The 15372-nt window shown below is 37.4% G+C and overlaps 1 protein-coding gene and 1 pseudogene across 13 annotated transcripts in view; both read left to right on the top strand.

Moving 5' to 3' along the window:
- The window catches only part of CEP63 (centrosomal protein 63), an 87613-nt gene that overhangs the window by 28767 nt on the left and 43474 nt on the right, over nucleotides 1–15372 (top strand). The gene's annotated exons all lie outside the window — the stretch shown is intronic.
- On the top strand, nucleotides 2640–4131 carry LOC144580034 (uncharacterized; annotated as a pseudogene). The gene has a single exon (XR_013528916.1). The product of XR_013528916.1 is annotated as an uncharacterized LOC144580034 (transcript).

The raw sequence follows: 15372 nt of genomic DNA, 5'->3' as shown, positions 1-15372 counted from the left end.
TTTGTAAGTTAAGGCTTTGTGTGTTTCTGATTACAATGTTGGCACTGGGTTGGTTTTAACGGACATTCCTGCTGTTATTATCTTCCAGCTCCCTACAGGGCAGGTTGACTTTATAAAATGAATAAGGAATTAGGAATCCTGACCCCTGCCTCTTTTCAGCTGAATGGCCTTGGACAAGTAACTTCCCTCATTCTTAGCATTTAATGGTCCTAAGCTTTTCTTCACCTTTAATATTTATAGTTTTCACAGTAAATAAAAAGAAAAATGTTTCTACAAGGCTCATAAGAAAAAAATAGTAATCTTCCCCACCCCTCTGAACCTAGGATTCTTACTTTTCTGAGGAGTGATTTCAAGGCTTTAACTCTTGCTTTTGGCATTTTCCTTATGTTTCCAAGGAGACTTTTTTATTGCTCTATTTTAATTTTTAGTTTTAGCTATTTAATGACTTGCTACTATGATAGATGAGGGGTTTTGCTCTCTTAGATACAATTATTGTCCCCTCATCTTACCAGGAGTGTATATCTTAATTTTTTGTTAGATTAGTATTCAGTATCTACATCACTGAAATGGCAAATATTATTCACAGTTGAGCCAGGTAGTGTGATAATAAGCATGCTTGTTTTTTGTCCTGGTTTTTTGTTTTCCTGGAAGTTACTAATGTCTCATTTTCATTTGGTTTTTCAAACATACCTACCATTGATTCTTCCCAAACTCTCTGACACAGATGTAAATCTTCTGTCATTGTGTTTAGACATGGCAAGTAATCTGTCCATTTTATTTATTTTCGCTGTGAAGACATCTCTTCTGGAGCTTGCTATTCTCCATTGTGGAGGGGTTGCTTTCAAAGATAGCTGTATAGCTGTCATCATGAGAACTTCCTTCACCATTATTCTGGAAGTTTTCTGTGCTTCTCTATTTGTACTTCTTGTATTCTCTGTTATCATCTTTATATGTTTACTTTTTCATTTTGATAGAGCATACTTTTGAGAGCTTATCTATCCGAAAATATCTTTATTCTATTTTTAGGCCTGATTGAATGTTTGAGTGGCTATAGAAATCAGTTTTAGAAGTAAATTTCCCTCAGGATGTTTACAGTTACATGTGAATTCTTTCAGACTTTAATATTTGGTAATGGCAGATTAGGTAATTTGGGGCAGTCCACTCACTGAGGACAAATGGGTAAGTTAGATTTAAAAAAAATTTGCTTGAAGTAAAATGCCATCAGGATGGTGAACAATTACCAGGCCAATATCTGGGCTGGGCAAGAGTTTCAGGGAGGTGTGTCCAGGGTTTGGGGCCATTATTAACTGAAAATAAAGAAGGCACCTGAGAGGATAAAAGGTTGAGTGGTGTTTTTGATAACTTTAACGGTCCAAGAGACTCTGAACTCCTCCTCACTTTGGCTAGAGACCCTGAAAGGTTTGCACCCTAGGAGTAAGGATGGACTAGAAGAGAAAACCACTCAGCTTCAAACATCTAAATCACTGAAATCAGTTTAAGTTAAACTTAAGAGTGCTACTGTCCCCAGGCATCTCCAGAGTGCTAGGGTTTCCAGGAACCTGGAAGAAGCAAATATAAATTTTCTCCAAAGGAAAAATTATTTCTTCAAATAATTTTGCAAATACAATGCTTGGTGCTTGCTCAGAAAATAAACTCAGACAACAAGGACCAGGAGACAAGACGACACAAATGAAAAATAGAAAAACAGAAGATAGAAGTAGACCCATGATAAATCTAGGTATTTGGCATTATCATGCTCACAATATTTATTGTGTTCAAGGAGCTAAAAGATACGATTGAGCATTTCAAAAAAAAGGATTAAAAACCATAAAAAATATGAATGGAAACTTTAGAATTGAGAAATAGAATGACATTCAGGTCTTAAAGATTAAGGGATAATTAGTGAACTAGATGATGTGACAGAAGAAAATGTCTAGAATAAATCATAGGCAAAAATGATAGAAAATATGGATGAAAGGATATGAGAAAGAGGACACAGTAGGAAAGTCTAATGTAAGTGTTTTTGGAATCCCCGAAGGAGAAAAAAGAATGAGAATGGTCACAAGCAGTATTTGAAGAGATACTGGCTGAGATTTTTCCAAAAGTGAGGAAGGCCATGTATTTAAGAAGTTCAAGAATCTCAAGCAAGAGAAATAAAAAGAACCACTTACCATGGTTGAAAACTAAAGACAAAGGGAAAAATCTGAAAGGCAATCAAAGAAAAAAAGATTATCTATACATAGCTCTTAACAGTTCACTTGTCAGTCAAAAAGGTGAAAGCCAGAAAATAATAAAATATCTGCAAGGAAAGCACATGACTTTCCCTCTACCAAATGAGAATTTTATATCCAGAATAAAGGTAAAATAAAGACATTTGATCGCCCCCGCTATGGTTCTCTGCAGCTCGGTCGGTGGGAGGAGTGGCAACGGACAGGCAGCCCAGCTTCGCAAAGGCTTTCGGCGCGCTGCGGCCCGCAGGCACCCGGCACGCGACTCCCGGCCTCCAGGATGCCCAAAAGGAAGATCAGCTCCGCAGAAGGGGCTGCCAAGGAAGAGCCCAAGAGGAGATCCACGCGGTTGTCAGCGAAACCTCCTGCAAAAGTGGAAGTGAAGCCGAAAAAGGCAGCAGTGAAGGATAAATCTTCAGACAAAAAAAGTGCAAACAAAAGGGAAAAGGGGAGCAAAGGGAAAACAGGCTGAAGTGTCTAACCAAGAGACTAAAGAAGATTTACCTGCAGAAAACAGGGAAACGAAAACTGAGCAGAGTCCAGCCTCTGATGAAGCAGGAGAGAAAGAAGCCAAGTCTGATTAATACCATATACCAAGTCTTGTCAGTGGTCCCTGTCTCCCTTCTTATATAATCTGGAGGAATATTTTTATCAACTATTTTGTAAATGCAAGTTTTTTAGTAGCTCTAGAAACATTTTTAAGAAGGAGGGAATCCCACCTCGTCCCATTTTTTAAGTGTAAATGCTTTTTTTTAAGAGGTGAAATCATTTTCTGGTTGTTTATTTTTTGGTACAACCAGAAAATAGTGTGGGATATTGAATTATGGGAGGCTTTGACTGTCTTGGGTGTCAGCTTAACATTCCATAAATGGAGGGTTAGTTTTTATATCCTATAATACAAAGCATACTAAATGGCAATATGGAGTCAGTCCTGCATTTAATGTCTTGAACATTTTAAATTACTTCTATTTCCATGTTGTTTTTTAGTAGAATTGTTTCCTAAAGAAAACCACTCTGATCGTGGCTCTCCCTCTCAGAATTGTCTGCACTCTGTAACATCTTTGGTGTGGTAGTCCTGTTTTCCTAATAACTGTGTTACTGTGCTGTGAATGATTAAAAATTTGAATATGCAGTGTACATGCTATTCAGTTGTGAATTGTTGGGATGTATGTAACAGCTTAACGTGAAGATACAAGTACTTGATAGCCTCTTAAGGAAAATTTGCATCTAAATTTTAAGCTGGAAAGTCACTGGAATAACTAAAAAAGAATTACAATACATGGCTTTTTACGTATGTTACGTATGTTAAGAATTGTGTACAAATTGAAATGTCTGTACTGATCCTCAACCAATAAAATGTCAATTATGAAACAATTAAAAAAAAGACATTTTCAGATACACAAAGCTCACAAATTCATGTTGGGCTGCATTCAAAGCTGTACCGGGTCACAAATGGCCTGTGGGCTATGGGTTGGTCAAACTTGTACTATACTATGTTTCTCTCTCTGGGGCCTTGGAAAGCTGCTCAGATCAAATCTGGAATTGTCAGGGAGTTAACACTCCTAGGTCAAGGCTCAAGTAGTGAAGGGACTGGGTGAATTCTCCAAGTTCCCATCCCTCAGAGGGACGGTTCTGAAACATTCCGTCTGGTTCCTTAGTGGGTTCCCAGTGGAATTCAGCAGCAGCTGCTTACTTCAGTAATATGCTTAATAAGCTCAGTAACACACCCTTTATTAGCTTTTCTTCTCTGCCTTGCTCTCCCTGTGTCCTCACTGTGCATGCTGGGGTCACCTCCAATTGCTTGCCCTGAAGTCCATGTCTCAAGCTATACTTTGTTGGGGGACTCAAACCAAGACAAAAGTCTGTGTATCTAAGTATCTAATTAAATAATTTTAGAAGAAAATTTTCTTTCTCTCTTATCTATATGTGAAAAGTGACAGAACTAGGAGAAACATGAAAACACAATCATAGGGGAGAATTTTAACACATTTTTCTTAGTAACTGATGGAATAGCAGACAAACATAAGAAAGAATATAGATTTGAATAGTATGATCAGCAAACTTGACTTAATTCATGTATACAGAATATTATACAACAGAATTTCAGAGTACACATTCTTACCCAGCACAAACAAAACCCTTACCAAAATTGACCATATGCTGAGCCATAAAGTAAATCTTGATACAGTTCAAAAGCTTGAAATCATAGGTATGTTCTCCGAACATAGAGTGGAAATAAGTTAGGAAAAGATAACTTGAAAATCTACATGTATTTGGAAATTAGGACATGAAGTTCTGAATAATTCATGGATCAGAGAGGAAATCACAATGGAAATTAGAAAATACTTTGAATTCGGGCCGGGCGCGGTGGCTCAAGCCTGTAATCCCAGCACTTTGGGAGGCCGAGACAGGTGGATCACGAGGTCACGAGATCAAGACCATCCTGGTCAACATGGTGAAACCCCGTCTCTACTAAAAATACAAAAAATTAGCTGGGCATGGTGGTGCGTGCCTGTAATCCCAGCTACTCGGGAGGCTGAGGCAGGAGAATTGCCTGAACCCAGGAGGCGGAAGTTGCGGTGAGCCAAGATTGCGCCATTGCACTCCAGCCTGGGTAACAAGAGCGAAACTCCATCTCAAAAAAAAAAAAAAAAAAAAGAAAATACTTTGAATTCAAAATGAAAATGCTGCTATAACATTAAACTTACAGAATGTATATAAAATATCTCATTTGTAGCCATAAGAGAAAATCTTGAGGTAATGATTCATCTCAAGAGGTTAGGAAAAGAACTTGCGAAATTTGAAGAACACAAACAGAAAGACATTAGAAAAATGAAAATAAAGCTTGGAAGTGATATGACGTGAGAAAACTTCCAAAAGAAAACTGATGTAACTATATTAGCATGAGACAAATATTAAAGCCACAAGCAATACCAGAGATCCAGGGACACTTAAAAATTATGAAAGGGTCAATTAACCAGGTTGCTTTAATAATTCAATTCTGTGAATACCTAATAACATAGTCTTAAAATGTACAAAGCAAAAACAGGCATAATTAAGGGAAAAATTAAGTGGATGGTAATCGTGGAAGATTTAACACATAGCTCTCAATTAATAGAACAAGCAGATAAAAACTCAGTTAATGTGAAGATTTGATCAGGATTAACAAACTTAACCTAGTTTACAAACTTGACCTAATTAACCTAAATAGAACATTGTGCCTAATAACTGCTGAATACACATGCAAGTGAATATGGACCATTTACCACTACTGCCATAAAACATATCTCAACATATTTCAGAGGATTGGAATCATGTTTTTTGACCAAAGTGGATTTAATCCCAGAACAAAAGACAACCAGAAAATCCTCAAAAACTGGGAAATTAAGCAATAACACTTCTAAATAATCCATGAATCATAAGAAATCACAGTGAAAATTAGAAAATATTTTGGACGGAATGATCATATACTATGTAGCAAAACTTGTGGAATGCAGCTAATGTGGTACCTGGAGAGAATGTTAACTGTGTCTATATACATTTATTTATTTATAGAGATGGGGTTTCACCATGTTGGTCAGGCTGGTCTCAAACTGCTGACCTCAGGTAATCTGCCTGCCTCAGCCACCCAAAGTGCTGGGATTACAGGTGTGAGCCACATGCCTGGCTAAATTCAATTTGTTATTGAAAAAACCACTCACAGAGAAATCTCTTGGGCCCAGTAAACTTTATTAGTGAATTCTACCAGATATTTTAAGAAATAAGTAACACCAGTTTTATGTAAAATATTCCAAAGAACAGAAGAAAAGATAAGATTTTCCTAACTCCTTTTATGAAGCGTCGTAATCTTCATTTCAAAACTTAAGGGCATAGCAGTTAAGGAAAATTACAAATCAGTCTTGTATGGATGTGAATATAAAACTTAGACAAAATATTAATGAACTAAATCCAGCAATATTTAGAAACAATATTACATACTAACTTAGGTTTATTCTAGGCATTCTAGGTTGTTATAACATTGTAAATCAATATAATTCATCACATTATCAGAGGAAAAAACAACATAGTTACCCCAATCCAGGAAAAGAATTTAATAAACTTCTTTTGTGATAAAAATATTAAAATCCCTTAGAAAATTAGAAATATAAGGGAATTTCCCTAATCTAGTAAAATGGTATACAAGAAACATAACAAGTGTCAATTAATGTAAACCACTAGAAGCTTTTTTCCAGAAATTATGAATGAGATAAGGATGCCCAGTATCACCAATTTTTTTTGTTCTTGTAGTAGAGGTGTAGCCAGTGCAATAAAGCAAGAATAATAAAAGATACAAGGATTCAAGAGGAAGAAATACCACTGCAGTAATTAATTAGCACATGCTTTGTGTACACAGAAAAGCCAAGGAATCTATGTAAACAAACTGTTAGAATTAACAAATGAAAAGTAGGATTGCTGAATTAAAGGTTAATATACTAACATTTATTGCATTCTTTATACCAGCAAAAAAGCAATTTAAAATGAAGTTAAAAAAGATACCCTTAACAGGAGTATCAAAAAAGCACCAAATACAGTAAATCCAATGAAAGAGGTACAAGACCTCTACACATAAAGCTCTAAATTATGGAGAGAAATAAAAACTGATATAAATGGAAGAATAAATTGTGTTCATGGATAGAAAGACTCAATATTTTAAAGGTATTGGTTTCTCCAATATTGATCTGTTAATTCAGTATTATTCTAATTAAAACTCCAGCATATTTTAAAGTGAAAATCAACAAGATTTATTCTCAAATTTGTATGGTCATAGCCAAGACAATCTTGATGAAGAGAAGTTAAGGTGGAGCACTTAGGGTACTAGAAAACAAGATTTATTAAAAACTGTGTTAAGACAGTCTGGTATTGCAAGAATAGAAAAACAAACCAATGGATCAGAATAAAGAGTCCCATAACAGATCCCACATATGTGAACATTTGATTCATGACAAGATGGCACTGCAAGGTAGTGGGTAGTCTTTTCAGTACATGGCACTGGATCAACTGAGTAACAATATTAGAGAAAAAGAAAGATTTTGACTTCTAGTTTCATACCATATACTAAATTCAATTCTAGATAAATTATAAATTTAAATGTGAAATACTAAAAATTTTCTAGAAGATGACATAAGAGAAAATCCTAGAGACCTTGGAATAGGGAAAGATTTCTTAAAAAATAATGATAAAAGGTTACTAATTTAGACTATATTAAAATAGTGAATTTTTTATATAATTACAACATGAAACTAACAAAAGCTAGATAAAGAACATCTATAATAAGTTAACTGAGTAGAAAAATGGGCAAAAGATAAATACACATTTCACAAAAGAAGATAATCAAAATGACCAGTGAGCATGTGAAAAGGTGCTTAGTTTCACTGGTTACTAGAAAAATGAAATTATAATCACAAGATAACCCTAAATATACACCAGAATGGCTCAAAGTTAAAAGATTAATAATACTAAGTTACTATAGGTGTATGAAACAGCTCAATGTTTTATCAAAAAGAGAACTGTACTTTTCTGTGCAAATACTTTCAATTTAAGTGTATTTTAAGAAGTAACAGTCAATTCTCACTTTGAATAGTTGAAAATATATATTTTGTGTATTGTTTCCCATGGGTATTCTGGAGTGTTCTGTTTTGGGCCTGGAAGTTTAAAAAATGATTGAACATGACTTAGCATGTTTACTTTCTGTTTTAAATACTGAAAATCCATATCTTTTCCCATTTATCGTTTTTACATTTACACAAAGTACATTTGTATTTTTATACTTGTTTATTTTTTATGTTAGTATATTCTGTTTGCATGCATAATTTTTTCTACTTTCTTTTGTTTTATCTAGAACTCTTGTAGGAAGTACTAGAAGATCTGTGAATTTCTTGGTCTTGTTACCTTCATTAACAGCTAATATTCTCACTTCTGTTTACTGATCAGTGATTTAGTATTGCATAAGAATCAATAGTGTAATTATCTGTAAATTAAAGCTCTAATTTCTCCCTTTTTGTGTTACTGAAGTTTTATTTTCTGGGAGGGGGATGTTGAATTCCACATCATTGTTTTTAGTGTTTTTTCAGAATATTTTTTACCTTTTGAGGATGGACTTTTTGCAGTTCACTTTAACTATACAGTGTGTGCAAATGACATTTTTATCTGGACTTGGAGGAGCTGTTATGGCATTTTAGTTTGCAAATCAGACATGCACTCTATCTTTTAGTCTCTTTTCATTATATTTCTTCTCCTTATTTCGTTTGGATGTGATACTGTCATCTGCATTGATTTATTAACAAATTTGCCTGGAGAAAATCTTTACTGCTTGTCGTCTTAAAAACATTTTACTTCCCACCTTTCTCTTTGTCAATAAATATGATATATGTAATTTGGGATTTATCTCATCTGTTAGTGCTGGATGAAAACACTCAAACTGCCAAGAGATCAGGGAAATTCAGATTAGTCCAGGAAGGAAGAATCATTAGGTATGACTCTCAGGGACAGAGATCTTCAAGTGGGTCACAGGATCATATTGGCAAAGTGTTTTCTTCTGGATATGGGTTCTCATGGGATGTAGATGATTCTAGTGAAAGAAGAGAGCCAAATGAGAGGGATTGTGAAGTGTTATAGTGAGAAAGGTGATGGTTTTCCTTTTTTTAAAATTTAAGTTTTATTTTAAATTCTGGGGTACACATGTACGTTTGTTATATAGGTAAACTTGTGTCATGAGGGTTTGTTGTACAGATTATTTCATCACCCAGATATTAAGCCTGGTACCGCTTATTTTTTCCTGATTCTCTCCCTCCACCCTCCAATAAGCCTCAGTGTGTGTTGTTCCCCTCTGTGTGTCTATGTGTTCTCATAACTCATCTCCCATTTATAAGTGAGAATATGCTGTATTTGGTTTTCTGTTCCTGCAAAGGACATGATTTCATTCTTTTTTTTTATGACTTCATAATATTCTTTGGTGTATATGTGCTCCATTTTCTTTAGTCTACCATTGATGGGCTTGCGGGTTGATTTTGTGTCTTTGCTCTTATGAATAGTGCTGCAGTGAACATACATGTGTATGTGTCTTTATGATGGAATGATTTATACTTTTTTGGATATATACTTAACAGGGAGATTGCTCGGTCAAATGATAATTCTGTTTTTATGTCTTTAAGGGATTGCCATCAACTTCCACAATAGTTAAACTAATTTACACTCCTACCAACAGTGTATAAGCATTCTCTTTTCTCTGCAACCTTGGCAGCATCTGTTATTTTTTGACTTTTAAATTATAGCCATTCTGACTAGTGTGAGATGGTATCTCATTGTGGTTTTGATTTGCATTTCTCTAATGATCAGTGATGTTGAGCATTTTTTCATGTGATTGTTGGCCACATGTCGGCCTTGCTTTAAAAAGTGTCTGTTCATATCCTTTGCCCATGTTTTAGTGGGGTGGTTTGTTTTTTTCTTGTAACTTTAAGTTTCTTATAGATACTGGATACTAGTCTTTTGTCAGATTCATAGTTTGCAAAAGTTTTCTCCCATTCTATATATTGTTCATTTTGTTGATAGTTTATTTTGCTGTGAAGAAGCTTTTTAATTAGATCCCATTTGTCAGTTTTTGCTTTTGTTGCAGTTGCTTTTGGTGTCTTTGTCTGAAATCTTTGCCTGTTTCTATGTCCAGAAAGGCATTACTGAGATTTTTATAGTTGTGGGCCTTACGTTTAAGCCTTTAATCTATCTTCAGTTAATTTTTGTATATGGTATAAGGAAGGGGTCCAGTTGCAATCTTTTGTATATGGCTAGCCAGTTATCCCAGCACCATTTATTGAATAGGGAGTCCTTTCCTTATTGCTTGTTTTTGTCAGTTTTGTTGAAGATCAGATAGTTACAGGTGTGCAGCCTTATTCTGGGTTCTTTTCCATTGATCTATGTGTCTGTTTTTGTACCAGTGCCATGCTATTTTGGTTACTGTAGCTCTGTAGTATAGTTTGAAGTTGAGTAGTGTGATATATGTTCTTTTTGCTTAGGATTGTCTTAGCTATTTAGGCTCTTTTTTGGTTCCATATGAATTTTAAAATAATTTTTCCTAGTTCTGTGAAGAATATTATTTGGTAGTTTAATAAAAATAGTGTTGAATCTATAAATTGCTTTGGTCAGCATAGCCATTTTAATGATATTGATTCTTCCTTCTGTGAACATGTCATCTCTAATTTCTTTGAGCAGTGTTGTATATTTTTCCTTTAGCTCTTTCACCTCCCTGGGTAGCTGTATTCATAGGTATTTATTCTTTTTGTGACAATTGTGAACGGGATTGTGTTCCTGATTTGACTCTCAGCTTGACTATTGTTTATGTATAGGAGTGCTAGTGATTTTTGTACATTGATTTTATATTCTGAGACTTTGCTGAAGTTGTTTATCTTAAGGAGCTTTGGGGCTGAAACTATGGGGTTTTCTACATAGATGATCAATGTCATCTGCAAACAGGAATAGTTTGATGCTCTTGCCAGGACTTCTAATATGTTGAATAGGAGTGGTGAGAGAGGGCATCCGTCTCTTGTGCTGGTTTTCAGGGGTTTCCAGCTTTTGCTCATTCAGTATGATATTGGCTGTGGGCTTGTCATAGTTGGCTCTTACTGTTTTGAGGTGCATTTCTTCAGTACATAGTTTATTGAGAGTTTGTAACATGGAATGGTGTTGAATTTTATCAAAGTCTTTTCTGCAGCTATTGAGATAATCATGTGGTTTTGGCTTTAGTTCTGTTTATGTGATGAATCAGATTTATTGATTAGCATATGTTGAGCCAACCTTGCATCCTAGGGATAACATCTTACTTAATTGTGGTGGATAAGCTCTTTGATATGCTGCTGGATTTGGTTTGTTATTATTTTGTTGAGGATTTCTACATCAGTGATCATCAAGGATATTGACCTGAAGTTTTCTTTTTTTATTGTGTCTCTGTCAGGTTTTGGTGTCAGATTGATGTCTAACTCATAGAATGAGTTAGAGAGGAGTCCCTTCTCCTCAATTTTTTGGAATAGTTTTAGCAGTAATAGTACCAGCTCTTCTTTGTACATCTGGTAGAATTCAGCTGTGAACCCATCTGATTCTGGGCCTTTTTTGGTTGGTAAGCTATTAATTACTGATGTAATTTCAGAACTTGTTACTGGTCTGTTCAGAGGTTTAGTTTATTCCTGTTTCAGTCTTAGGATGGTGTATGTGTCCTGGAATTTATCCATTTCTTCTAGATTTTCTAATTCATGTGCATAGAGGTGTTTGTAGTATTCTCTGATGGTTATTTGTATTTCTGTGGGGTCGGTGGTATCCTCCTTATCATTTCTGATTGTGCCTCTTTGATTCTTCTCTCTTTTCTTCTTTATTAGTCTAGCTGGTGGTCTGTTTTAATTTTTTCAAAAACCCAGCTTCTGGATTTGTTGATCTTCTGAATGGTTTGTGTCTCAGTCTCCTTCAGCTTAGCTCTGATTTTGGTTATTTCTTTCTTTCTTTCTTTTTTTTTTTTTTAACCAGAGACAGTTATGTTGACTTTATTTCTTTTGAACTATATTTTTCAGTAGCCATAAATATCTAATAGAAATTCTTTATTTTTAAAATTTTTATTTTTTTATTGCATTTTAGAGTACATGTGAAGAACATGCAAGATAGTTGCATAGGTACAAATGTGGCAGTGTGATTTACTGCCTTCCTCCCCTTCACCTATATCTGGCATTTCTCCCCATGCTATCTCTCCCCAACTCCCCACCCCCACTCTGTCCCTCCCCTATTCCCCCCAACAGACCCCAGTGTGTATCCCATTACTGGGTATATATCCAAAGGATTATAGATTTTGGTTATTTCTTACCTTCTGCTATGTGTGTCACTGCATGTGAGAAGGGTCTTTTGAAGACAGCATACCAATGGGTCTTGGTTCTTTATCCAGCTTGCTCTGAGATTGTTTCCTCTGCTTGGTCTATTTCACTATTAATACTTGTGATTGCATTATAAAATTCTTATAGTGTTTTTCAGCTCTATCAGGTTGGTTATATTCCTTTTAATTGGAACATTTAGCTCATTTACATTTGAGGTTAGTATTGATATGTATGGATTTGATGCTCTCATCATGATGTTACCTGGGTATTTTGCAGTTTTTTGTGTAGTTGCTTTGTAATGTCACTGGTCTGTGTACTTTAGTGTGTTTTGTAGTGGCTGGTAACTGTCATTCCTTTCCATGTGTAATGCCTCCTTCAGGTGCTTAGTTTGGCCAGATATGAAATTCTGGGTTGGAATTTCTTTTCTGTAAGAATTTTGAATATGCCTCCAATCTGTTCTGGCTTGTAGAGTTTCTGCCAAGAGGTCTGCTGTTAGTCTGATAAGCTTCCCTTTGTAGGTGACCTGTCTTTCTCTTTGGCTACCCTTAACATTTTTTTCTTTCAGTTTGACTTTGGAGAATTTAATGATTATGTGTCCTGGGAATGATCTTGTTAATTATCTTACTGGGGTTCTCTGCATTTCCTGATTTTGAATATTGGCCTCTCTAGTGAGGCTGAGTAAGTTCTCATGGATGATATCCTGAAATACGTTTTCCAGGTTGGTTCCATTCTCCCCATCTCTTTCAGGGACACCAATGAATTGTAGATTTGGCATCTTTACATAATCCCATATATCTTGGGGGTTTGTTCATTCCTTTGTATTCTTTTTTCTCTATTCTTGACTGTCTTATTTCAGAAAGCCAGTCTTCAGTCTCAGATTCTTTCCTCTGCTTGTTCTGTTTTGCTATTAATATTTGTTATTGCATTATGAAATTCTTATAGTGTGTTTTTCAGCTCTATCAGGTTGGTTACATTCCTTTGATACTGCATATTTTGTCTGTCAGTTCCTGCACTGTTTTATCATGATTCTTAGCTTCCGTGGACTGGGTTTCAGTATACTCCTGTAGCTCAGTGATCTTTGTTCCTTGTCATACTCTGAATTATATTTCTGTCATTTCATTTCAGCCATCTTAGCCCAGTTGGGAACCTTTACTGGAGAAGTGATGTGGTGGTTGGGAGGAAGGAAGCTACTCTGGCTTTTTGAGTTGTTGGAGTTGTTGTACTGTTTCTCATCTTTGTGGACTTATGGTCCTTCAGTGTTTGAAGTTGCTGACCTTTGGATGAGTTTTTTTTCTTTTATCAAATTTGATGACCTTGAGAATTTGATTGTAGTGTAAGGTGGATACAGCCAACTGACTTTGTTTCAGGAAGATTTTAGGGGGCCAGTGCTCAGCTCCCAATTCCTAGACTCTGTGCTCTAACTCTAGGGGGGCTTGTATTGGACCCCTACTTTTTTCTTTGGCTCCTTGAAGTTGGGAATCTACTGCTTTCAAGGGGGTCAAGGTGCTCCTGGACTGCTGATCACTACACCCCAATGGTTGGTGTCAGCTAAAGCCTTTCATAGTGTGGTGACAGTGGGATTCATCTTTGTTCACATGTGCCAGCAGCAGTGGTAGCAGCGCATTGGGGGACACGCTTGTCAGCTATGGCTGGATGCTAGCAGGTGCCCTGCCTCCCTGAGGGCGTTCACCACAGTGGAGGCAAAACAGCTGGGGTGATAAGCAGGGGCACTTGCTGGCGACTGTGTATGGTGGCACTGGTGGTGTTGGCTTGGGGCAGGATGCTGGCGGTTGCAGGTCTGTGTGCCTTCTCTGTGCACTGCAAACAGGAGTGGTTGCTCAGTAGGGGAGGATCTGCTTTTTCTGTGCCTAGTTTTACTCCTGCGGCAGTGTTGGTGCAAGGGAGGGGCACTGGCGGAGGCGGGGCTGGCTGGCTTGTGCCCACTGAGGTTCTGTCCACAGTGGTGGTCAGTGGGGGCACGGGTAATGAACTGCACTCCTGCCATAGCAGTGGCAAGATGGATACATGCACACTTGACCATTGATGGGGCAAGAAAAGCAAAACCCATGGGCACAGACATGTGCCAGCAAAGCCATGTGGTGAGTTGCTATGGGCCCAGGGAAGCTGCAGTACGGGGACAGAATGTATAGGCTGGGGGCCACTCCACTGGAGCTCTCTGCTGGTCAGGCATGGTCTACCAGCACAGAAACTATGATGCAGGCCCCTAAGCCACCCAAGGCTGCCCTGTAAGCATGCGTGGACAGGCTGGGGTCTTAGGAGAGGCCAGCAGGCCAAGGGGTGGCGAAGTGAGACCAGCCCCATCTGATGCAGAAGGCCACCTTGCAGAGTTTGGGTCTGACATTTCCCTTAGAGCTGAAGTACCTGGGAGCCAGGTAAACCTAGGGGGATGGCTGTCCCTGGCCATGCCCCACCTGAGATGTTCCCACACCAAACCTTCTGGGCCCCATATCAGCTGGCTTGCTGCCCCTGTCACTTCTCTAAGTGGCTTACCCTGTCAACTTGAGTGTTTATGGTAGTTGGTGAGTCTCTTCCTACAAGGGTTCCAGAGGCTGTGGGAAGAGTGGTTGCTCCTTGCCAATTCAGCTCACCTGATTTCCAGAGTTGTTTGGGCCAGGAATGGGTCCAGGTGTATGGTCTTCCCATGTACAGTTTCCAGTTTCCTCTCCCTTCAGTCCAGCTTGTGTCTTCCATCCAACCACTCTCAGTGACCCCCTCTGAAGATCTGTTAGGAGCACGCCAGTTGTCTCAGTCCTTCAGTGGCAGCTGTTCCTCCAGGCTGCGTCAGTCAGCCATCTTGACCTCCCCACTTTTTTTTCCTCCTTCTTTGTCTTTGAGTTTTAAAAACCTTGGTTAAAGAACTCTTTAGGCTAGATTTAAGAACTCCCTAGTCAGCTCCCATTCTGTCAGCTGATCTTATGAAATCATTTAAAGATTTTATGATTCTGCAGGTCTGTCTTGTCTAACATGTGATAGAGGGCCAAAGGGCCACACTACTGAAAGTTTAAGGAGGGGTGTGTGTGTGTGTGTGTGTGTGTGTGTGGTGTTTTGAGAGGTGCCTTTTCTCTTGATTGTTGTGGTATGTTTGTTAGGAGTAATGGCTATTATGTACTGAGGTGCTTTGTCTTTATGGCTTGTAGCAGTGTAGATACAAGTATACTTTTATAGCAGTGTAGATACAAGTCTGTTTCCCTTTTTTCTTCTGTCTTTGCTAAAAGCTGTTGCTCATTTCTGCTGATCATTGT

Source organism: Callithrix jacchus, chromosome 17 (assembly GCF_049354715.1).
Source record: "Callithrix jacchus isolate 240 chromosome 17, calJac240_pri, whole genome shotgun sequence".
NCBI lineage: Eukaryota > Metazoa > Chordata > Mammalia > Primates > Cebidae > Callithrix > Callithrix jacchus.
This window is presented reverse-complemented; position numbering and strand designations above follow the sequence as displayed.